The 23,739-nt window shown below is 41.8% G+C and overlaps 2 long non-coding RNA genes and 5 other non-coding genes across 9 annotated transcripts; 3 read left to right on the top strand and 4 right to left on the bottom strand.

The window, feature by feature from the left end:
* The first annotated feature begins 2,203 nt into the window (after positions 1-2,203).
* On the top strand, positions 2,204-2,275 carry trnae-uuc (transfer RNA glutamic acid (anticodon UUC)). The gene has a single exon. It is a non-coding gene; the product is annotated as a tRNA-Glu (tRNA).
* A 1,688-nt stretch (positions 2,276-3,963) lies between these two features.
* Positions 3,964-17,989, top strand: LOC131703139 (uncharacterized). 3 transcript variants are annotated; one of them, XR_009309680.1, is made up of 3 exons: positions 3,964-4,036; positions 12,013-12,558; positions 13,356-17,989. It is a non-coding gene; the product is annotated as an uncharacterized LOC131703139 (long non-coding RNA). The 3 variants fall into 3 exon arrangements; XR_009309678.1 differs by lacking the exon at positions 3,964-4,036 and adding an exon at positions 9,560-10,333 and having other exon boundaries at positions 12,013-12,304; XR_009309679.1 differs by lacking the exon at positions 3,964-4,036 and adding an exon at positions 9,560-10,333.
* On the bottom strand, positions 4,412-4,483 carry trnaw-cca (transfer RNA tryptophan (anticodon CCA)). The gene has a single exon. It is a non-coding gene; the product is annotated as a tRNA-Trp (tRNA).
* On the bottom strand, positions 4,917-4,988 carry trnae-uuc (transfer RNA glutamic acid (anticodon UUC)). Its single transcript has one exon. It is a non-coding gene; the product is annotated as a tRNA-Glu (tRNA).
* Positions 7,115-7,187, bottom strand: trnak-cuu (transfer RNA lysine (anticodon CUU)). The gene has a single exon. It is a non-coding gene; the product is annotated as a tRNA-Lys (tRNA).
* Positions 7,811-7,883, bottom strand: trnaf-gaa (transfer RNA phenylalanine (anticodon GAA)). The gene has a single exon. It is a non-coding gene; the product is annotated as a tRNA-Phe (tRNA).
* Positions 17,990-19,110: 1,121 nt separating the features above from the next.
* LOC131703138 (uncharacterized) lies at positions 19,111-20,839 on the top strand. The gene is made up of 4 exons (XR_009309677.1): positions 19,111-19,334; positions 19,669-19,737; positions 19,957-19,986; positions 20,760-20,839. It is a non-coding gene; the product is annotated as an uncharacterized LOC131703138 (long non-coding RNA).
* Positions 20,840-23,739: the final 2,900 nt, after the last annotated feature.

The raw sequence follows: 23,739 nt of genomic DNA, 5'->3' as shown, positions 1-23,739 counted from the left end.
CCCGTAGGTATTTGTTCAGTAGTCGCAGATCTAAAATAGGGCAGAGCCCGCCGTCCTTTTTTGGCACTAGGAAGTACTTGGAGTAGAACCCCTGGTCGGTCAGAGCAGGGTCTACTAGTTGAATGGCACGCTTCTTGAGCAATGCCTGTATTTCTGCATTTAGAGCTGAGGACTGAACCGAGTACTTCACTGCAGTTACCACCACTCCCCTGAAGGGGGGGGGGTTTAACCGGAATTGAAGGGTGTACCCGGTGAGTATAGTCTTGCGCACCCAGATGTCGTTGGTGCATTGTTGCCAGAACAGAAGCTCTGGAACAGTGTAGGGGTGGGTTAATGGCTGCCAGGGTTTCTCAGGGCTGCTTAGGCTGCGCTCGCTCACGAGGGGCCTGACCAGAGCCACGAGGGCGTGGTCTGCTACCTCCTCTGGGGCGCCACCCTCCGTGCTGCGGTCTTGCAAACGCGGGTTGGCTGCGTGCTGAAACCCCCAAAGGGGCGGTTTTACTGCCCTGTGGGTGCGCTTGCTGCTGCGGCGGCGCCCTGCGCCATTGGCGCTCCTGCGGCCGCCTTGGCTGGAAAGGCTTGCTTGGCCACATCTTAGCCAACTGCTGCGACGCCTCATGCGCCTTGACGGAGCGTTGCAGCATCTCCTCCACCGCTGGGCCAAACGTGTGCCCCGGGGATATAGGAGCATCTAGCAACGGGGCCTTATCAGGCTCCTGTACCCTGGCCTGTGAGAGCCAGAGCTGCCTCCTTGCCACTACAAGGGAAGCAATGCTCCTGCCCTGTGCTCGCGCATTCAGCTGAGCCAGCTTAACCAAAAGCTGTGCAACTGCACCCAGCTCGGTTCTAAGTCCGACGGATGGGGACTCAGGCAGGTCGCGAATCAGCGCCGCCTGGTAGACTGTCAGGAGGCTGGCCACGTTAGACAGTCTAACTGCCTCTGTAGCCGCGGCATAACCCTTTTTTAGGTGGGCCTCCGTAATCCTACACTGCCTGTTAGGGCAGGAAGGGTCCTTAGCCAGCCCCGATAATGTCGGCGCCTTTACTAGCACGGCGAACGCGGCGCCCACTGGCGGAAAGGACGCTAATCCAGCTTCGCTCGCCCCGTGCATGGTAAAAGCCGAAGCCTTGCGAGAAGTCGCCGGGGCGAAGGCCGGGGCTCCCCAGGTGGACTGCACCTCCTTAATAAAATCCGGGAATGCCGGGAGCATCCTGGACTGAAGCAGCGGAGCCGATGGCAACTCAAATAAAGAGCGTCGTGTTGGCTCTGACGCAGGCCAGTCCACGCCTAAGTGACGGGCTGCCCTCTCCACCACTGACCAGATAGGGTCATTAGTATCCAGCACTTCAGGGTCGTCCTGCCCAGAGTGCTGGGATGCCACCTCAGGCTCTGTGTCCTCAAAGAGCGGGTCTGCATCAGATGCGTCCCTTGAGACAGCATCTGCGTCCCACTCTACTTCCTGGGGCACTGGTGGAGGAACCGTCAGCTGACTAGTGCTGGGTCCGGTTACTAGCTCTGGGGCCCGAGGCGCCACATTTGCTAGGGTCATAAGGAGGGATTGTTGTCCCATCATGAGCTCCATAAATTGTGACATCTTGGAGGTGAGCTCAGCCACCCCAGATGTGTCCTGGTAACGCCTACCCCTCCGAGGGGAGCGAGAATGCCTTCTCCGGCAAGCCGATCGAGACCTGGATCGAGACTCCCGAATCTGAATTGCTCATATCAAGCTGCGATGTAGCCTATGAGAATCACGGGCATAATTCGAGGGGAAATAGCTCAAATGGTAGAGCGCTCGGTTCTCATGCGAGAAGTAGCGGGATCGATGCCCGCATTCTCCAAATAGTTTTAATATATCTGCGTATTTAGTCCAAACGCATTATGGAGATACATACAGTGTGACAATTCTTTGTAACAGAGTCGCCCGCCCTACATGTGTATTTTAAAGCACAGTCTGCTAATTTGTAATATTCCCGCAGACTGAAAAACTGCAGTGCGCCCTCCATCGTATGCCTTCCGAGAAGCACAAAGGGAGATTTTTTTATATTTTTTAGCAATTGAAGAGTTTGTGTTAATTGAGAATAAATATAAATGGCTTGAAGTTTGCTTTAATTTGTAACGTGTTTGTAATGAATTAGTGGTTTTTTACTATCATTGTACTGTATACTAGCTACTGTTGCATGTCCAGGAGCTTGTTAATCAGCTTCCCATATGGTCTAGCGGTTAGGATTCCTGTTTTTCACCCAGGCGGCCCGGGTTCGACTCCCGGTATGGGAACGTCTTTGTTATTGTCATTTTGTTACAGAACTGTGGTCATGTGTAATGTGTTTTCATTATGATGATAAACCTACAGTTACTTGAAATTATATATATATATATATATATATATATATATATATATATATATATACACAGAATGATGCAATGCATTTGACTCTATTCACATCACCTCACATTTCACTGGTTGCCTACGAGGGCTTGAGAGGGGTGATGTAAAAGTGAGAGAGAAAGAGCAAAGTTTAAACACATAACATACAACAATCTGACACTCGCTCCCGACGGGTCAGGCAGCATCCTCTGGCTGCTGGGCATTTAGTGGAACAAGAGACAGGAAAGGGACCAACAGGACAAAAGGACAGATCCTTCGCAACTCAGTGCGGCATCCTCAGGCAGCTAAGCTGTCAGCTGGGCAGCGTGGAGAGCATAGGAAATGTGTCTCTGGTCCGTTTAGGAGAGACAAAAACAGAGAACCCCCTCCGTTTAGGACAGGCGGAAACAGAGAAACGATGGAATGCTGTCAGTAGTGTGCAGTGGCCTGCTATAGAGAGCAGAGAGCTGCTGAATGCAGTGGAAATTGGTATTTGAGAGTTAAGGTGTTTAAGATGATGTCGGAGATGGGTCTGCCTTTGGGCAGAGATGAAGAATGCGTAGATCTGAGGCCTCTGCAGAACCTGAGAGGATGAGAATGCGTTGCTCGGAGGCTGCTGCAAAACCTATTGATTTGATCAGGAGCAGTCTAAGAGTGTATTGTCTATTGCGGTGTTGGAGGACTCTTGACTGAAATGTTGATAATCGTAGGACATAGTTTCCGTATGTGCCTGGAAGCTCAAATTGAATGAAATGGACTTTGAAAGTTGTATTAAGTGCCTTGATGAATTTGGGGGCAAATGACGAAGTGCAAATCCGGGAGCAAGAAGGTTGCAGGAATGGCCTGATGCAAGAAAGCTGGAAAATTTATGTGACAGTGGATTCTTAACATCTCAGAAAGCTGATAAGCATGGCTTCATGACCAGACCCTCGAAGGGAGGGGTTTTGATTTGAAATAATCAAGTTAATATATTAAGCAAAAGAGGTTGAGGCAGGAGGGGTCTGAGAATCCCTCGGAAAGACAACGAACTGCAGGAATTGATAGAAAGTTTGGAGTGTGCGAGATTCGCAGCGATAGCAAATCAGTTTAAATTATGTAGTTTGTGGTGTTATGCTGCCATCTCGAGGTTGCGATTGGAATTGAAACTATTGGCTTCAGTGAAGCAGGGTAGCATATATTTGGTTATTGCGATTAAAATCCTTGTCTATGGATAAAACGTTTGCTTTAGAACAGTTAGTGGTGATATAAGTAAGTTAACGTAGGTCTAGAAGAGGAGCCTGCAGTATTTAGATGTCATAATTCGGCGAGTTGAAGCTCTCATGTTGCAAAAGCGCAGCAGCAGGAGCCAGAAGATTGCAGTAGTGAGGCACAGGCTCGCATTACCTGTTAAAGCTGCCTGGTCGCCATGGCAACTTAGCACTCCCAGTAGTCACTCGATGAGGCGTTGCCATGGTAACCATGGTCTGTGAGGCGCCTTTGTGAAAGAGTTGCAGTGCAGCGGTGACGTCGGAACAGTCTTTCTGATGAAAACGCAGAGCAAGCTGAGAATGACGCTGCGCTTTGTACGGCGCTGTAGCTGCGCTGGAGACTGGAGGGAGCAGAGAAGACTAACGGTGGAGCTCCTGTAGAACAATACAAAAGCTGAATGATGAAAAGAATCACCTGAGCAGGTAGGAAAATAGCTGATACTGTCTACCAGCGCTGAGCAGAGAAATGACCTGTAGTGAAAGGAGCGAATAACAAAAAAACAAACACAGACCAAAAACAAACACAGACGAAGGGCGGAAGCAGTGCTGGGTGTATAAATAGAAAAGAAGGAGAGATTGAAATGCAAGCTACCTAACGGGATTGCCCATACCGCTCTGGTCACGCCATTTTTACCTGAAAAAACACAGCAGCGCAAGATAATGGCAGAGAGACTGGAACTTGATTGAAATAGTTTTGTCGCTATATAATCAATACATTGTATAAATAAATGTCCGGAGACATTCAAATCCAGGCACGTTAAAAAATGAAATATAGTGGAATAGAAATAAAGACGGTTTTGACCTCGACGTGATTTGAACACGCAACCTTCTGATCTGGAGTCAGACGCGCTACCGTTGCGCCACGAAGTCCTGGCATGGTGCATGCTTGTTATGCAATCCTAGAGTGCACAGCGTGACATGACAGAATGCAATAATGTGTTAATTTACCAACAAAAGAAACATAAATAAATGTGTAGGTATTTATTTCTTGCTTCTATGATGGGACCAGAGACCTTACATCCGCATTCTAATGATCGTCCCACCCCATAGAGACTTTGTCTTGACCAGGGATTAATATAATTTAAAAACAAACTGCGATGGTTCCACGCGATGTGAATGTGAATAGAGTCAAATACATTTGCATCATTCTGTATATATATATATATATATATATATATATATATATATATATATATATATATATATATATATATATATTTCGAGTAACTGTAGCTTTATTATCATATTGAAGACACATTACACATGACCACAGTTCTGTAACAAAATAACAATAACAAGAACGTTCCCATACCGGGAGTCGATCCCGGGCCGCCTGGGTGAAAACCAGGAATCCTAACCGCTAGACCATATGGGAAGATGAGGGGCAAAATCATGGACATGCAACAGTAGCTAGTATACAGTACAATGATTGGTAAAAACACAAGAACCGATATTTCATTATAAACACGTTACAAATGAAAGCAAACTTCAAGCCATTTATTTTTATTCTCAATTAACACAAACTCTTTAATTGCTAATAAATAAATAAATAAATAATCTCCCTTTGTGTTTCTCGGAAGACATACGATGGACGGCGCACTGCAGTTTTTCAGTCTTGGGAATATTACAAATTAGGAGAATGTGCTTTAAAATACACATGTAGGGCGGGCGTCTCTGTTACAAAGAATTGTCACACTTTGTATTTATCTCCATAATGCGTTGGGACTAAATACGCAGATACGTTAAAACTATTTGGAGAATGCGAGCATCGATCCCGCTACTTCTCGCATGTTAAGCGAGCGCTCTACCATTTGAGCTAACTCCCCTCGAATTGTGTTAGCGATTCTCATAGGCTACATCGCAGCTTGATATGAGCAAATCAGATTGTCTTTTTTTTGTGGGGGGGGGGGGGGGGGGGGGGGCAAGGCAATGTAGTCTGCCATTTGCAAATTCAAAACATTTTTTTTATTAAATAGCAAATATTTCGACGAGAGGCATGTTTTCAATTTCTTCAAAAAGTAGTCTCAGCTCGTTGATTCAGTCGCTTTATAATCCACCTCTGTGTCCCGATGCAGCAGCGCTGTGTGCTGTGGCTCGAGCTTCTTTGACGAGGCAGGCAATGCAAAAATGCCAAAACTTGCTTTTGTATCACATGACAAACTTAAGGTATGCTTTAACGGCTTGGCTGTCTCAAGTTAGATTGTATTGTTAATGTAACACCTCGTTGTTGCCCAGTCATTGTATCATATGAAGTAGAGCTTGCCAGCTGGGGGTGACGGTCTGCCAATAAAAGATAAGACTATATTTGCAAGGATCATTTCTAGAGTGAAACTGTTTTGAAGGGATTGGTCTCGGTATCCACCAGGAGGAGTGGGAGTGTTTTCTTCTCAGCACCGAGCTGACAATAAGTTCAGTTGTTTAAATCATTAAGCAAATTTCAAATGGATCACTGCTAATATTGAAACAATTTAAGAACACTTTAAACAGTAATGTGATTTGCACTACGCAGGACTAGATTGAGCTTAAATAAAGACATTACATCTGAAAATAACTTGTGCTTACCCCCACTTACAAGGAAAGTGTCAAACTTTGTATTCGTCCTCATAACGTGTTAGAAAATGTAAACAGCAGTTGGAGAATGCCGAAGTCGATCATCCCAGCATGTTAAACGAGGGCATTTCTCATGTAAGCTACTTCCACTAATAGATCGTTTATACTGTTCTCAATGGTCCGCATCCCAGCCTGAGACCACGATCCAGTGGTCGACGGAGATGTTTTTCAGTAATATGTTATTTGGAATATTAAAACAATCAAGTTAAATACATGTTTGGCCACAAAATATTTTTCAGTGACTTCATCAAGTAGTCTGTTTATAACAAAAATTGCAATCTGTGTTAGGAACACTATTTTAGTCTGATTTAAAATGGAAATTAAAATGGTATTGAGTGCTGACAAGAGTTTGGTATTAGCTGTTGATTTCCTTAAAACAATCTTTTATAGTAAAATGAACACATTTATTCCTTTTAAAAATAAGTAAAAGTGAACTGTTAGAAGTGGGATTTCAACCCACGCCTCCATTCAGGGACCAGAACACACAATTCTTTGGAAAGACAATGTCCTTGAGTTTGGCGTCTTAGACCAACCGGCCATTCTGTCAAGCTACGTTTGTTATTGTAGAAAACCGCATTATTTATTTCAGCACACACTAGGGTTCTCGTATCAAGGCCCGATTGGTTTTATTACGCACATACCAACTGATGCTCCATGAATGATGTTAAGACAATTCTAAAAAAAAGAAACGGATTGAAGTCAACCCAAAAAAGTAAGATTATTTATTTCAATATCGGTGTAGCTATAAACGATGCATGCTTTTTACAATAGCAATTGCTGTTTGACAATGACCAATAAGTAATTTTGTTGCAATACTGTATACAATGTGAACTGAATCAGACTTTGCTCCGTTGTCTCGAAGAAACATCTTCAATTTGTATTTAAAAAGGACGTCCAACGTGGGGCTCGAACCCACGACCCTGAGATTAAGAGTCTCATGCTCTACCGACTGAGCTAGCCGGGCTGACTTTGCGAGGTTCCTTTCACTGTAACCAACTGGGCTATTAATTTGTCATCTTATTTGAGAAGATAGTGAATGACAGAACCAAAGATTCCAAATATAATCCACTGAACTGTAGCTTTCTTATCATAATGAAAACAGATTACACATGACCACAGTTCTGTATCAAAATTAAGTCGTAAGTATATGGTTTCCATTGTAGCTATTTACACACACTGCTCTGTTGTCTCCCAGGGTGTTATCTAACAAAACGACATATGCTGTGCTGCCATAATTGATCACATAGACTTTCCTGCCCCGTGTTGCTTTCTTCTTAGATGTGATCTCAAGTTCTGATGAGTTCTGCTCCCTCGATCACGTTCTGCAGCATCTCGCCTTGCTCATCACTCCCGTATGCTTTGGCTGCTTAACAGGTTGGTCTCTGTGGCGCAATCGGTTAGAGCGTTTGGCTGTTGACCGAAAGGTTGGTGGTTCATGCCCACCCAGGGACGATGTTTTTTGCATTTCTTAATCACATTAGAAAATGGCACTCTGATACGCTGTTATTTCATCCAATTACGCTGAAGAATAAATGTGATCTGTTTTTTTAGTTCAAAATAATACAAAACCAATATCGTCATGTTGTTTGCCGAAACCCGGGATCGAACCAGGGACCTTTAGATCTTCAGTCTAACGCTCTCCCAGCTGAGCAATTTCGGCTTGTCAAGCCTCCTTTTTCGAGATAACATTCTTTTTTAGAATAGTTGTAATATAATTACGTACATTTCTAAACAATCCGTTAGTAACATAATATCAAAGCGCTATAATTTATTTCAGCTCTTATGAGACAAGTATCTTTGCGCATTATATCATCCTTGATTACGATATGTAATATTAATTAATTGCTTCAGTTAATTTTTTAGAAAAACTACTTTGCTAACAGAAGAAAAACAAGCTAGCAGAGAATGGTTTCGATCCATCGACCTCTGGGTTATGGGCCCAGCACGCTTCCGCTGCGCCACTCTGCTACAGCTGCTTCATGACTGAATTACCAAGCAGCAGAAAAAAAAAAACTGAACATCGTTTTAACCAGTCACACGGCAGTGGCCGGCCGAACCATGGAAACGTCGTAAATCAGAGATGATCCGTTTTCTTTTCTCCCAAATACTTTATGCAAAGTATGCAACTTTTCTGCCCACTTTGATCACAGGCAGTTTTATCCCCCAGTTTCGGCTGCCAATTCCAATATTCTGTCTCTCGAAAGCATCTTAAATCGTGGAAAGCACTCTTTGTTTAAAATTACACTGAAGACTTATTTTGTTCGACCAGCCTTACAATTAGATATTTTGTTGTTTTTAAGTAGATTTTGTGAAGCGCATATCGGGCGCTATAGAAAATATATATGATTAATAGATAGATTGATTAATTGAATGTTAGCCTGCGTTCGATCTGGCAGGTTTAATTCTTCAAAAGACAACGCCGAAGGGTCTGATAAATGACACTGTAATTATCTGAGATGATGCATGTAGACAGTAATGTAAAAATTATTATTATTTATTTATTTCTTAGCTGACGCCCTTATCCAGGGGAACTTACAATTGTTACAAGATATCACATTATTTTTACATACAATTACCCATTTATACAGATGGGTTTTTACTGGAGCAATCTAGGTAAAGTACCTTGCTCAAGGGTACAGCAGCAGTGTCCCCACCGGGATTTGAACCCACTACCCTCCGGTCAAGAGTCCAGAGCCCTAACCACTACTCCACAAATGGTTGTTTTCGAATTTGTATTATTTAATTTCATTTTTCTTTTTAAATGTATAGCTGTTTTATAGTTATTAATGTATTATTATTAGGCTTGTAGTATTAATATTATTCATAATGTTCATTATTAACGTCGGTATTGTCGATATTAAACACAGCCAGATATGAGGTTCAGTCCAAACAGAGCGCCGAACTCAGCGAGGTCCAGCAGGGGACAGTAACTTCACACGGGGCCATTTCATCAACCATCACCTCAGAAACACTAACAAGCAAATCATTATTATTCTCCATTTTTAAAAGTCGCTCAGCGCTCTCCTGTAGCAGAGCGTTAAGTCATTTAATTTCAGCTCCGTGTGATTTCTGAGCGGCTCACTTACTTAACGCGCCTGAATGCATCGCATTGAACACAGCGCTGAAAGAGCCAACATGGCGAACTCTGGCATCCAGTTTCATAACCGCCTCCGACAGGGAGGCCAGCCAATCAGGCTCACATGCTGGGGATAGAGTGTTTCTGCAGCCAATGAGGCTCACAAGCTGGGGATAGAGTGTTTCGACAGCCAATAATACGCGATGGGTACAACCAGACCCGCCTTCTGCTGGTGACGCTTTCATTTCAGTGCAGGAAATAGAGAGGTTTGTTTTGTTCATGTGTGGAGAGGTGGCTGCAGTCAGTGATGATTTTACAACACGCTGTCTCCTGCTTTTTAAAGTATTTAGGCTGGGATGAAATGTTTTCTAATAATTAGTGATTTTTGTGTTTGTTTATCACCTGCACGGAGTTCCGTGAAAAGGAAAGCATCCCTTTTCTGTGTTGAATTTCACACACAGAGCGGAGCGCGTCAGTCGCAGCTACAGACAAGTCGAGCTTTTCAATGAGATGATTTAATGAGAAACAAACGCGTTGAAGCTCCAGCAGAGCTCTGCGCGATTCTGAAAGACCAAAGTAAAGTTACTCCTTGCAAAGCATGTTGTTTGTGTTCTTTCTTTATCACACCAGAAGAAGTCATGAATATATTTGAATGGGAAGGCTACAGTACAAAATAAATATTAATAAATAAAAACCGCAGGCGGTGTTTCTGAATGAAAAGAGGATTCCGCTAGACCAGTGTGAAACTCAAACCAGTGAAGATGGACGCGTCAGTGTGTCCGTGTCGCTCTTTCAAGACGAGCTCGCCTCTACCATCGAGCACGCAGTGAAAGCGCCTCTACACACCGTCTTGTGCGCGATTACTAAAGCTGTCGGCAGCAATTCACTGAATTCAGAGTGGAAATGGAACAAAAAGGAGAAAGAGAATGAAAGTCTGAAGCTGAGATTGGAAATATCAGAGAACGAGCTGAAAGCTGTGCGAGGGTGTATAAACGCTACACATGCAGACACTAAACAACCTTTAATATTTCAAGGTAAGATTGATTTTATTGTGTGGTATTGCTTGGTCAATCAAACACCTTAAACCACCTTCTATTGGAAAGATCTTGGTTAGAATTTCTCTTAAGACACGTTTTAAAGTGTTTGATTATAATAAGCGCAGCTCTGTCCTGATATTGGTTATAAAGAGTCAAATCGAGGCATTGTATTATTTTATATATTTAAATAGGTATTCTAGAAAGTACTAGATTGGTAAATCTTAACCAGTCTAATTTAGGAGGCTTCAATGGCATCCTTCTGGTAAAGTGATGTCTTGTATAGAGTCCCACTGAGACAGTCACAGACCATATTGCAGAGGGTTAGAATAATGATTTGTGATCTAATATCAACATACAGGCAGCAGCACATCGGGTTTCAGTGTTTGATTGAACTGTTTGACTGCGAATCTATTTTTAGATAAATGGTTTCATTGTATTCCGCTCCAGTGCTGTTGAGTTTGTCTTTGGTACAGTCGCGGCTCATTCGCTGCTCGTTCTTTTGCTGTAGTCCTGTTTCCTTCTTGTTCCACACACACACATTTACACGATCTTTCCAGACCTCACTGTGTGAATAAAGGGGCGGCAGCAGCACCCTGCCTGCACCAATCCGCTGTAAGATTTTGGACCCGAGTGGTTCCACAAGTTCAATTAAGGGTTGAAGTTGGAGGAAGTAAATACAACACAGTAAGGTGTCAACTGAATTCTATCATTTTATTGAGTCTCTAGATTGAGTCTCTAAATAAAGTACTTTGTTCAGCTGATGGTAAACAGAATTAGGAAACGATCGCTCATATTGCTTATAAACATTTACTAATCCAGGTTATTATTTAAGAGCAGAGATGAGTTTGCACAGGATACATACAATAGGGAGAGCCACACCATTACAAATGTATTTTAATACTACAAGGGATGTTATTGGATTTATATCTACAGGTCACGTGACATTGCACAAGTAAGCTTCCAGTGTTGTTGCTAATGATTATTACACAGGTGGAGTTTGAACAGAAAACATATTGCTGCACTTTAAAAAGTTTGAGTTGTGTAAATCACGTGTTTAAATGAAACTGCTTTGAGAATAAGCAGGCTATCCTGCTGCAGTCGCTTGTCTGCTCATTGTATTTGACACATTGAAACTTGCATCCTGCGTTGACCGTTTCCTTCAAAACCGTTCTCACAATACAGGATCAGGTAACAAAAAGACATTCCTCAGACACTTTGCTCAGACTGCAAGTCTCTAGGCTTGGTTTCTAAGCATGTTTGCAGTAGAGAAATGGATGTTTGCATTAGAACAATGCAAAGGCAGAACGGTGGTCATGATGGTGATTGACAGGGAGGTAGAAGTGGATGCAATGCTCCAGTGTGAGGCTACAGGAGGTGAGAAAGACCAGCAGCACTGAGTCTTGTACAGGACGTAGAATAAAAAGATGTTCATATGAAAATGCCTTTTCCTTCACTTTGTTCATAGGAACACAGACACAGCGTTAACCGATAATTGCAATGTAGAATAACAGGAATGGTATCAATGCCATCATGTACCTAAACCACCAAACTATTATACCGGCTCACCCCTATACGAAATAACTGAGGAACAGTAACTTTAAATCCCTGATCAAAGCAACTAACAAACCTAGCTGGTAAGTAAGAGATCTAATTGTATACAGTTTTGTTTCCCACAGATCCCAAAGAGAGCCACGCTATCCCTGAATCTGAAGCACAGGAAGGGCCAAAGATAGAAGCAGGAGTGCTGTGCAAGTCTAATGCAGGTTACAGAGCTGGCATGTGTTAAAGATGAAGAGGTCCCTCAACAGGAATGTGTTCCTATTAAAGAGGAATTCATAGAGCAGGAATGTGTCCCCATCGCAGAGGAACTTCCTCATGAAAATCATGTCTGTACACTTGAGGAGAACAACAAGCTGGGATCCAACCTGTGTGATGACTCTCCATCTGAATGTGAACTGGGATTTAGAGGTAATCCTACAAAACAAGCAGCATTGAGCTGCCTATTCATCCTGCAGAAACTGGTACTGAACACCAGCAGTGTGCTTGAGATTCATATTTTAACCAAGGGGAGCTGCCCAACCACTATGTCAACAAGGACATCACTGTGCTTGCTCCTGAGGCACCTGCTAGATGTGCAGCCGCTGCCACGCCTCTTTAGAATGCTGTGAGATCAGCGGTGTCCAATCACGCTCCTGGAGGCCATTCCACTCCACATTGAACAGGTTCAGTTATATAAAGTGATACTCCTGTTTCTGGATGGACACCCCTGTGTTAGATCTTTGCCTTTCCTCATTCCTGGTAGGCTGTTTGCAGTTCTGCTCCCACAGCTTTACAGAGCTGCAGGGATCACATGTCCCATCACTGGGTGATGCCAAATCCAGTCGGGTTGCTCAACGTCACCAGAAGAAACATTTCAGTAGAGAATTTCTGTGGAGAATGTATGCAGCAGGATCACCAACATGAGTCTTATTTTATTTCTTACACTTTATGCAAATACAATATCATTTTTAAACGCTCATCTCACTGCAACTATCCCGAGGACTGTAATGTTTGCTCGCAATGCCACATTTCACTTTTGTGTGTCTCACAGTAAGCATTGCTGTGTTATTATTGTCACAGTACAGTAAGAATGTGTGTGGAGGTGTTCTGTACAGCAGACCAGCTCAACAGATAATTTCTATATTAATTATTAATTATCAAAAAACAAATTAAATGTTAGATACATTGCAGTACTATCAAAATGCAGGTACTAAATAGGATTTTTCATGATGCTCTGTTGGCTCGATTTAAAATATTCCATTTTAAACATTAAAAAAAAGGATGTTTTTCATTTTCCACTTGGCTGACATGTTGACATCATTTTTGCTGTGACTGAAACTTGCGGGACACTAACTGGTGAATAAATCCACCTCATCTCAAGCAACCAATCACTGAACTGCTCATTCGCTTGTGTTCAGAACAGTGCATGTGGAAGAATGCTGTACAATAACCTTTGTCTCTCTTCTCTTTCTTTCTTTAGCTTCTAAAGTAGATGAAGGAGAACGCGACTCCACTCTATCACCCCAGTGCAAAAATGCTTCTAGAGGCAAACCACAGTGCAAGAAACACAGAGAAACAACACCCCAAGAAGAAAATGTGAAGACATTGAGAACTCACTCAGTTACAATCCCTTCCTTACAAGACAGACACCCACTTACTGTGTAGAGTACAGAGACGCCACATTCTGTATGTTTTAACAATTCTGAAACCCAGGGCAACTTGAAGACCTTGCCTCATTCTATTAAAGGTGGGAAGAGTTCCTGTCAATTAGACACTCCTGAAACTCACAAGGGAAATCCCAGAGGAGGGACTCCGTGTTCCTGGGCTGATTGTAGGAAGAGTTTCAATCATATATCACTGCTTAAAAGACACCAGCGCGTTCACACAGGAGAGAAACCTTCTCACATACAGACCAGTGATAAGAGTTTTACACAGTTAGGAAATCTTCATTCACACCAGTGCATTCACATAGGAGAGAAACCTTATCACTGTACTGAGTGTGGGGAGAGATTCAGTCAGTCAGGAAACCGCACAAGACACCATAACATTCACACATATGTGTAATCCTATCCCTGCACTTAGTGTGAAGATGTTAAGTCAGTTGCAGGCTCTTACAGGACTTGAGAACATTCTCAGAAATGCAGACACTTGGGGACACCTAAACAACAGGAGTGCATTCGACTAAATACAGAAATATTAACTGAAAACAAAAGAATAAACTTGCTTGATAAATAGGGTCACCCCTAATCACAATCTGTTCAGATCAAAAACTCACCAAAATCTGTGTTCATCATGTTGTTGAGCATATTAAATAGATTGTTATTATGAGTGCAAGTTTCTCTTTTTTTCCTCCTGCATTGCTCAGCCTCTTGCAGTGTGTTGTGTGGAATCTTCCCTGATACCATGGTGAATCTGCGGTACATCAAGATGCAGCACAGTATACCACAGTTATCATGCGGGCAGCTTGAAGTGGAAAATCAATACTGTTTCCAGCAGGGTGCGCCAGAGACCTTTTAGCACTTTAATGGGCTGCATACCATTACTTCTTAACAAGGTGATTTCTGCTCCTGATGTGTTGAATACTCCCCTCTCTCTCTCTGGGGGACTCTATTAAACAAACAGGCACAAGGTATTTAGAAATCACAGCTTTATTACATCATCTTAGATTCTCTCGTGTACCAGTTCTCTGTGCATGGAAACAACATTTTCATGAGCCATCTGCGAAAACAGCACAAGAACTTTACACATGGCTAATTTATATAGCAACCCCCACCTTTCCCCTTCATTTACATGACGTCTGATGAAAGCCAGGTTTTCTCAAGTAAAATAAACTGAGCGAATGGGAACCCGAAAAAGCATTTTGCACAAGACATTTTTATTAAGCAATTCCAGTGGTTTGCAGAAGTATTCACCCCCCTGCAAAGTTTTCACATTTTGTTGGCACCTGAGCGTACTCCATGACGCTTTCAAATTAGACTTTACATGTAGAATCTACACAAACTACTCCACATTGATAAAGTTAAAGGTCACAAAATTAGTGAAATAGTTTTAGCTTGTATGTACTCAAAGTGGTTTAACTTGTAGATAATTACATTCAGGCATATAAAGACTTTCAAGCTGCAACTCACATAGTGAACCAACAAAGCAACCATGAAGACCAAGGAGCTTTCGAAATAAGTCAGGGATAAAGTGGTAGAGAGGCACAGAGAAGGGTACAAGAACATTTCAAAGGCTCTGATTATCCCTCTCAGCACAGTGAAGGCCATCATTAAGAAGTGGAAGATGCATCATACCACCCAGACACTACCCAGATCAGGTCGCCCTCCCAAACTGAGCAGCTGGACAAGCAGGAAACTGGTTCGGGATGTCACTGAAGCCACCAATGACCTTGAGAGATCTGCAAAGTTCTGTGTCTAAGGTGGGAGTCAGCATTCACACATCAACAATAAGCCAGTCCCTACACAAAGCTGGCCTGTATGGATGGGTGGCAAGAAAGAAGCCATTACTCAAAAAGCAATTGAACTACTGGTGACACATTTCCTTTTTATATTTCCATATTTCAGCACATGCATCAGTGATGTGATATCCATCAAAGTTCCTTTGAAATGCACAATCAGGTGTTCAGTGGGAGCAGTGGTCACGCTTCATTTGAAGTGCTGCTTGTTTAGTCTAGTAACTGTTAGCAAAGAGCTCATTAAAACTATCAAACATTGTTCATTGTGTTCTTAATGTTTGGTTAATTAAAAAGTAACCTATTTATGTACTAATAATGTCATATTATTGGAATTGGGAGAGGTTTGTTTAAAGGAACTATTGAAGCTAGTACTGTAGTAATGTTTAGCAGTGAGATCAGGTTTGGTTTTATTACCGTATACTCACTAGGAATTGACGCATGCGCTTATACTTGAGTATGTGCTGTTTTCTGTGCAGGTGCAGTTACTCCTTTGGTTTCATATAGAAGCTTATGCACCTGCATTTGAGTGTAATGCAAGGTGTGGAGGCTCACATGTTCATATATTGCATTACAAGTTAAACACCATATTTATTCTTTCTCTTTGAATTCCAAATGTTGTAAGACGGATAAGGGTGTCTGCTAAGAAAGAAATAAATAATAATCTTTTTAGCTTGTAATAAGATAATAATAATATATTTATTTTTATATAGCACCTTTCATAGTGGAACACCATCTCACAGTGCTTTACAGAGGTAGGTTGTGAACTGTGCATTATATGCAGAGTCACTTACAATAGGGCATTGATTTAATAATATAAGAAAAGTTATGAACAAAATCAGGGAATTTAATGCATCAATACTTTTCTAGTAGCTGACTGATCCCTGGCTTTCATCTAGTTGGCTTTTAAAGACATCCTAATGACTCTGCAGCAGCACCATTCTAGTGACCCATTTCAAACACTCCCAACTCTGTGAGAAGTGTCTTCTCTAATCCTTCTTTGTTCCAGGCTAAATAGATTCAGTTCCCTTGTCTGTTGATTGTCTGTTAACTCCACTGCAAGGGATGTTGCCCAGTCGGAGGAGCACGTCAACCCGAGCCCTTTTTGACTCTGGGTGTAATAATAAATGTGTCAATTAGCAGACGCTGTTATCCAAAGCAACTACAGAGACTAGGGAATGAACTATACACCAACAATTTCTGCTGCAGAGTCACTTCCAATAGGACCTCGGTTTTACATCTCATCCGAAGGACGGAGCACAAGGAGGTTAAGTAACTTACTGTGAGAAGATGTGTCTCCTAACCTCTGTCCTAAGTCTGTCTCCACTCAGTTTATAACTGTGTACTCTAGTCCTGGTCTCTCTGCTGTGCTTAAAAGAGTGACTACAGTTAACTCCAACTTTTTAAAAGCTTTTTAGTCTCCTCTAGTCTTTTTTTGTTCCAGACTGAATTGATTTAGTTCCCTCAACTGTTCTCTCAGCATATTTAGGATTGGTTGAGTGTACAAGGAAAACAACTGACTCTGGAGAGGAGTTACCAATCAATGCCAGCACACTGGAGATCCAGAATTCAGAACACAGAACCAGGGAGGACATTCGGCCCATCAGTGCAGCAGCTGATTGATCTCAAACCTGTTAAGTTGGGTCTTAAAGGATCCCAGCCCTAACAACATGACTTGGTAACCCATTCCATCCCCTCACCACACTCTGTGAGAAGGTGTCTCCTACCCTCCGTCCTATAGCTATCCACACTTAATTTCCAACAGTGCCCTCTGACCCTGGTGTCAGTGCTATGCTTGAGGTATTAGTTTGGGTTAACTTTGTCAACACCTTTCAAGTTTTTAAAGACTTCAGTCAAGTCCGCCTAATTGTTCTGTGTTCAAGCTAAACAAATTCAGTACCCTCTTCACAGCTCGTTCCTTTAAGCCCCGGGATTAGTCTTCACCTTTATGATTGCATCCCTGTTGCTGGTAGAAATGAGTCTATCACAACACCAAGGTCTTTCTCTCACACCCACTGTGTATTTCAATCCTACTTTTTTCCTTCTAAAAAGAGACTTGGTAATACATTTGTGAAATGTTTCAATAAGAAACATGCACTCCACACTGTACAGCAGCTGATTGATTTGCTAATGAAAGAAGCAGCTCAACCACAACACCTGGTATAATGAACATGTTTGTGAGCCAGGTGTTTGCAGTACTGTGCTGTAGATATGAAATTCCAGAGAAGGCTTCATTTTGCATGACTGATAACTAATCATTCTATTGCCTTTAATACTGTATATGGGGCCACCTGTCTGCACCTGCTGATCCCAGCACTGATCCTGCTCTGTGTTAAGAGAACAATGAAGATCACTGACACTGTGTCAATAGATTTGGATCATAGGGTATAGAGGAAATAGTTTTCAAGTGAAGTATGGAAATTTGGAAGAGGAGGGCATCACACAGTATCACAGTGTAGAGAAAGAAAGGGTCCTTGATGAGGGTTTAGTGGTGAAGGAGTGCATTTGCCTGGGAGAGGGTATAAAACAGAGCAGGGTGGAGGGACCAGAGCAGCTGAAGAGTGGAAAAGCAGCATCAGCACCTTGTCAAGATGAAAGCCTGGACTACAAGAGCCATTCTCCTCTCGGTCCTGACAGCATGTCTTCTGTCAGGGGCTGGTAAGACTGCCTTTCTCCTGAGTAACATGGGGAGGGAGGGAGGGATTGCATTGATTGCCTTCAACCTAAAATAAATGGGGGAAGAGATGGCATTGACTGACTTTCATCAGAATAACAGAAGGGTAGGGAGATAGCAGACAGTCTTCCATGGGATAACATAGTGGAGAAGGCAGGCTTTTCCTCAATGCTGCATCATTGAATAATCAACTTACCATAAGAATATCCTTCTTTGTTCTTAATTTGTACATTGCCATTTAAAATAATGATTCCACCCCCTCCATTTCCTCTGTGTGCAGATGCAAGGAGCCTCCTTGAGGACTCTGAAGAGCTGGGAGATGATGGTTACCAGGCCAGCAAGAGAGAACTGGGTAAGATCCATTCTTCCAGAACTCAATCCTATATTCTCAACACAGAGGTTTGTCTACTTGTCTTGGGGATTGATTTGATGAGCCTGTACTCCACTAGAATAAGACACAGCATTTAAAGAACTTGAAAACTCCCATGTGTTGCATCAACCACCTCCCACCATGGGGACCCCTTATTAAGAGGCAGCTTCAGACCAGAAGGATTCCCTGGTACTGTAAAATGCAGCTGTGGCTTATCCACGTGAATAGCCAAATCAACTCGTCGTTTCTTATCATTTATAATAACTTATTAGAAATGAAACAGTCATAAACAGTAAATATTTAAATATATTGGGGGGGGGGGGGAAACAAATCAAGGTTTGCATTTGAAATTTCCCTTCGAGTCGATCTTGCCTCCTGCTCATCTCTTCTATAAACCATTGCAGGGTGTGAATAAAATACACTGAGATTTTAAAATGTTCATTCAGTTTGATTTACCTTTTTCACAAAATATACATATCCTTGAAACATATAGACCTGCTCTTTCATTTATTGTGCTAATATTCAAACCACTTTTTATACAGCAGATTTAATATAATAATTTATTTAAGAGATATTAAAAATGCAAACTGTTTACTGCAAGTTGATTTATTACAATTCTTTGCCTTATATAATATGTGGCACTTTAAAGTGGTTTATTTATATAATATTAATTCAACTATTCTACACTGTTGCAGTTATTAACAAAAGTGCAGAATTTTATGACCATAATTACATGTTTTCAATACAGATACAAAAATCTTAATACAATTTTAAAAAATCCCAGTTTTCCTAATCGGTCTGTTTGCATTCTCCATTCCATGCTGTCATTCCTTTCATAGCACTGGATACAACACAGGACTGCTCTCATTAAAAATGTAACCACAGCCTGTGTTTACAGATCTCAGCAACACTTTGGAAGACTCAGAGGAGCAGGAAGGAGCACTGGAGAACAAGAGAGCACTGGGTAAGGAAAGAAAGAAAGAAAGAAAGAAAGAAAGAAAGAAAGAAAGAAAGAAAGTTTCTTATTTGCAGGATTTAAGTTAAGCAATGACAAAAAAGCACAGTCCTGGACAGACCACACAATTTGTTTAGAAACTTAACCTGACTAATCATCGCTAATCATGCATAACATCAAGGGCTACTGTATATCCAGAAATCTCCTGGTTAAACCTCACAGCTCTGCATTGCAATGTAATGGGGAACTCTCTGCCTCCCTGTGTTGAGTGTCCTATGAAGCTGTTCACTGCAGTCGAGGGAATCCTTCATTGCTTCATGAAGCTCTCTTCTCCCTGTTCCAGAGGCAGAGGATTCAGGTGACAGTGATGCTGAACTGGACAGTGATGGACTCAAAGGAGAGCGGGAGTTGGGTGAGTCCTTTGAAAAGCACGTCTGGGTAGTGTGTGGGTACAACGTTAAACCTTCAAGAGGAACACATTGTGAATTACAGATGATAGACTTAAGGCCAAACCCCAGTGAATCTGAGCATATTTAGCTGCTGTTTCTCTACTGGCACTAACACAAAGTGCCCAGATCTGTTTCCTAATGTACGTCTAACTGTATAAACCTATTTCTGTTTTACCTGATAGGAGACAATATGATGGAGAAAAGAGCTGACAGTGAGTACAGAAAGCCTGTAGCTTCTTCGGTTGAGTGTCTGTCTGTCTGTCTGTCTGTCTGTCTGTCTGTCTGTCTGTCTGTCTGTCTGTCACACTGATGCGGAAGAGGAAAACACAAAGTTTGAGGGATATACACTTTGAAAATATTTCACCTGTTTGCATTTAACATGTGCATTTAAATGTGTTGATGCAGCACCTTTAATAAGACGTATTGTATTAATTGATCACCTTAAATGTCAGTAAGAAGGATCGCCCAACTGAGATATAATAACTTGACTAAAAGGTTGTCCTGTTCCCTTACCTTTTTATCAATCAATATTTATTTTATACAGCACCTTTCATAGTTCACCACAGTTGTTTTGTGCATAAGTCTGTGTGATTCTTTTCATATGTAATGCAGACTGAAATATCTTTCTGTTAGTAAGTGCCATCACCATCTAGTGCATAGCAGTGAATTGAAAGCAGAAGGAAGCGTGATCCAGTCACTGGCTCTTCTATAAAGACACTTTGACTGATCCAGCCTACATTATGTACATATATCTAAGACAGGCAACTAGAACTGAAGAGCAGCTCCTGAACTCAGGTGAAAACATTGTAACACACACTCTAACAAAATGAAATCTGAAGCTCCTTACTGTTCAGCAATCTTCTTTAATGTACATTGAAATCCTAATCCAAATTTGGAGAGTTCCTCAACATGGTCTGTGTTTAAATAGAAGGGATGCAACCTACTGTTTGTTTAATGATCTTCACGTGCTTTCTGTCTCCTGAAGTGGATTCTGAAGTGGTCCTGACACAGTCCATGGTAGTGAAGAAGGATGCCCTGTCCAAAAGATACTACAGAAGTAAGTGTGTGTCTCTCTGGAGCTGGCTCCTGGTTTGGGTGAACTGCATGGATTGTAGACTGAAGGTCAATTGATTGAAGACATTGAGAAACACTTCAGTATTACAACATATTCTACTATGGAGTGGTTTCATAGTTTTGGACAGACTGGAGGAAACACTTTGAAATGTGCCCCTTGGTGTCTTCATTAAGCCTGTAACAGCTATCAAAATTAACTGATATTCTCAGAGGAACAGAAAACATTCCAGTAAATGGAACTCAAACATGAATATAAAGTGAACTATTAAATCCAATAACCACTGTTTCTGTTTTTCTTTTTCTTTGGAACAGCTTACTGTTGTAAGTATTTTATTTTATTATGGTACATTAATATGTAGAAATGAATTGTATATATATTTTTAAATTGTATTTAATTTTGTATGTTTATTTCATTTCCAGATTATAGCATCTGTGCTCGTGGTAAGTGTGAATCTGATATTTTAATAAAAATGTGACTGTACACTACAATACAATACACATGTACTGTGCGCGTCACAAGAAATGAATACATGTTAACAATGGGGCCTCCTACAGCTGATGTTGAGAATATGGAATGGGGTATTATTGTATAATAGTATGAATTAGCTGCTCTTAATATGAAATGCCATCTTTATTTAATACATACTCACATAGTGAGGTGTTCTGTATCCTGTGGGAGGGGATATAAAGAAGGAGCCCTGTCTTTGGATTTTGCCAATAATAGAAATGTACAAATAGAGAGACACTCCTTTGAATTATATAGCTCTCTAATACACTACTGAGGCCCCATTCTTGTACAAAGCAGCCACTGCAGTGACTTCAAATGGATTGAACTCAATATATCACTTGTATCTTTCACAGTAAGGTACAGATGCTACTATGGTAAGTAAATGGATTCTACTTTATTTTATGCAGCAATCAGTGGGTTTTATTTATTATTTTCAATCAGGACATGAATTGTTTATCAGTGTAGCTTTGCTGAGAGGCTTCAGTGACACAGTGACTAGAGTGCAGAGCTGCAGTGTGGAAGGTAGTGGGTTTGAGCAGTTTAGTGGTTAGTGCTGGGCTGTAGTATAGGAGTTAATGGGTTTGATAGCTCAGTGTTTAGAGAAAGTGGTGCCCTGCAGAGTGGAAGGCAATGTGCATGCTTGTGGATCTGAGTATTACTTTTTTATTCATTAGTCTTTTAGCAGTCGCTTTTCTCCAAAGTGCCTTCGAGACTAGGGGGTGTACTATGCATCAACAACTGCTGCTGCAGTCACTTACAATAGGACTCCAGTTTTACGTTTTGACTTGCTCAGGGTCACACACAGTGAGTGAGTGGCTGAGCCGGGATGTGAACCTCCTGATAACAAGCCCTTTTCATTAACCACTGGGCCACTGTCCCTGGGTAGCTCAGGGGGTTGAGTTCTGGGCTACAGTGTGGAAGGCAGTGGGTTTAAGAAGCTCTGTGTTAAAAATAGACTGTTCCTAATTATCTTTTCTTTTTTTGTGTAGCTCATCACTATCACTACTATTTCTACTACCGTCATGGGTACCGCTGCGCTCGCTGTGAGTATGCCTTATTATTTCTGTATACATTGGTTGTGGGATATATTAGAACAATTTGAAATAGAAAACCAAGTGTCATTCCATAACAGTTTAGAACATGAGGTCGACCAGGTCAAATATGGATGGAACTCCAAGAGAGACACAGAATTGTTGGAATAAGTTTTATAACAGATGCCATCCATCATAATCCTTCAACTGGAAATATCAAGATGAGTTTATGATTCATCTTTCTACAGCATTGTCTCAAACTATTGATCGATTTGAGGTCATTCGTAACTTATTGGAAAGAGGAAAGTCTAACCTGTCTCCTGCAATCAAGAAATGTATACTTAAACTTATTACATGTGTGTGATCTCATGCTGGAGTAACCAACTCCACAAATAATCCCAGGAGATCTGATGAATGGGATTGCTGCTGTTTTATGGTGTGTGTACAGTAGTTCTCTGTGGGAGGTCATTATGTCAGGGTTGGCTTTGAGTTGAGAAGAAGGGTCCACTGACCTCAATCTCCTGTGGAACTTTTGTCATTTCAGTGAAACAAAATATAAAAGCAGGGGACAAAACAGAGGAGCTTTGATCTAGGATTGCTCTGAATAAAACCTCAGAAGCATGTTTGGCATTTGAACTAGTATAGAGGGTTTCCGTGTTTTTTATTGATAGGATTGTATTGAGAGGTTGTGGTGGCTCCACAGTTTAGCAGTTGATTCCATACCCTTTGGGATTGTGAAATTGCATGCTGAATTACACAAAGCTTTTTTCAAATTTGTAATTTAAAGGAGTGCAATACAAAGAGTGTGGAGGATGCTATCTACACATGGGAGGGAGTTCAATTCTACAGCTCAGTGTGACACTGATTGTCTATATTATTAGACAATGCTGACCATTACCACCCCACAATCTCATTACCTAGCTGTGCAATGCTCTGTAGGGTATGGATCAGAACAATAGCTTTTCTGCCCAGGTTGCTGATAATGTCTTCAATTGGTTTCAGACCGGCGTACCTACCGCTGCAGGCGATGCCAGCACTACTGAGCTGCAGCAGCACCCAGGGATCACAGTGCTGGAGTTTACCTGACAGCAGACCTGCAAGCAAAGCTTAAACACACCAGCAACCTTCTTTTATAGCATCACTGTAACCTTTCTGTTCTGGTCCCTCTCCCCACACACAGCTACAGACCCATACTTATTTCTATCAGGCCATTCACAGCTTGTTTAAAACAGCTGCTCCCTGTTGTGCATTTGGTCAATCTCTTCAAGGATATATAATAGAGACAACATTATTTTTCTATTGGGTGATTCCCTGCCTCTCATGAAGCAGGTCTTTACATTGTATGGAATGGT

Source organism: Acipenser ruthenus, chromosome 32 (genome assembly GCF_902713425.1).
Source record: "Acipenser ruthenus chromosome 32, fAciRut3.2 maternal haplotype, whole genome shotgun sequence".
NCBI lineage: Eukaryota > Metazoa > Chordata > Actinopteri > Acipenseriformes > Acipenseridae > Acipenser > Acipenser ruthenus.
The sequence above is the reverse complement of the archived record's forward strand: the minus strand, read 5'-3'. Positions and strand labels throughout refer to the sequence as shown.